Below are 256 nucleotides of genomic sequence, written 5' to 3' on the forward strand. Positions count from 1 at the left end.
CTTTTCTAATTCAGTGTCAATGCTTATCATTCCTATAGATAAGGCCCCGCTCTGGGGTTTAGGGTTTAGGGCTCCAAACCCTAAACCCTAAAACCCTAAACCCTAAACCCTAAGCCATAAGCTCATATATACCTAAACCCTAATTGTAACAAAACATCTGCAGTAGAGTTAAGTTACAATAACACAGCAAAATATATTTCATAATATATATATACATATATATACATATATATATATATATATATATATATATATA

Source organism: Eimeria mitis, genomic scaffold (assembly GCF_000499745.2).
Source record: "Eimeria mitis Houghton genomic scaffold, Emh_scaff109, whole genome shotgun sequence".
In the NCBI taxonomy this organism is placed as follows: Eukaryota; Apicomplexa; class Conoidasida; order Eucoccidiorida; family Eimeriidae; genus Eimeria; species Eimeria mitis.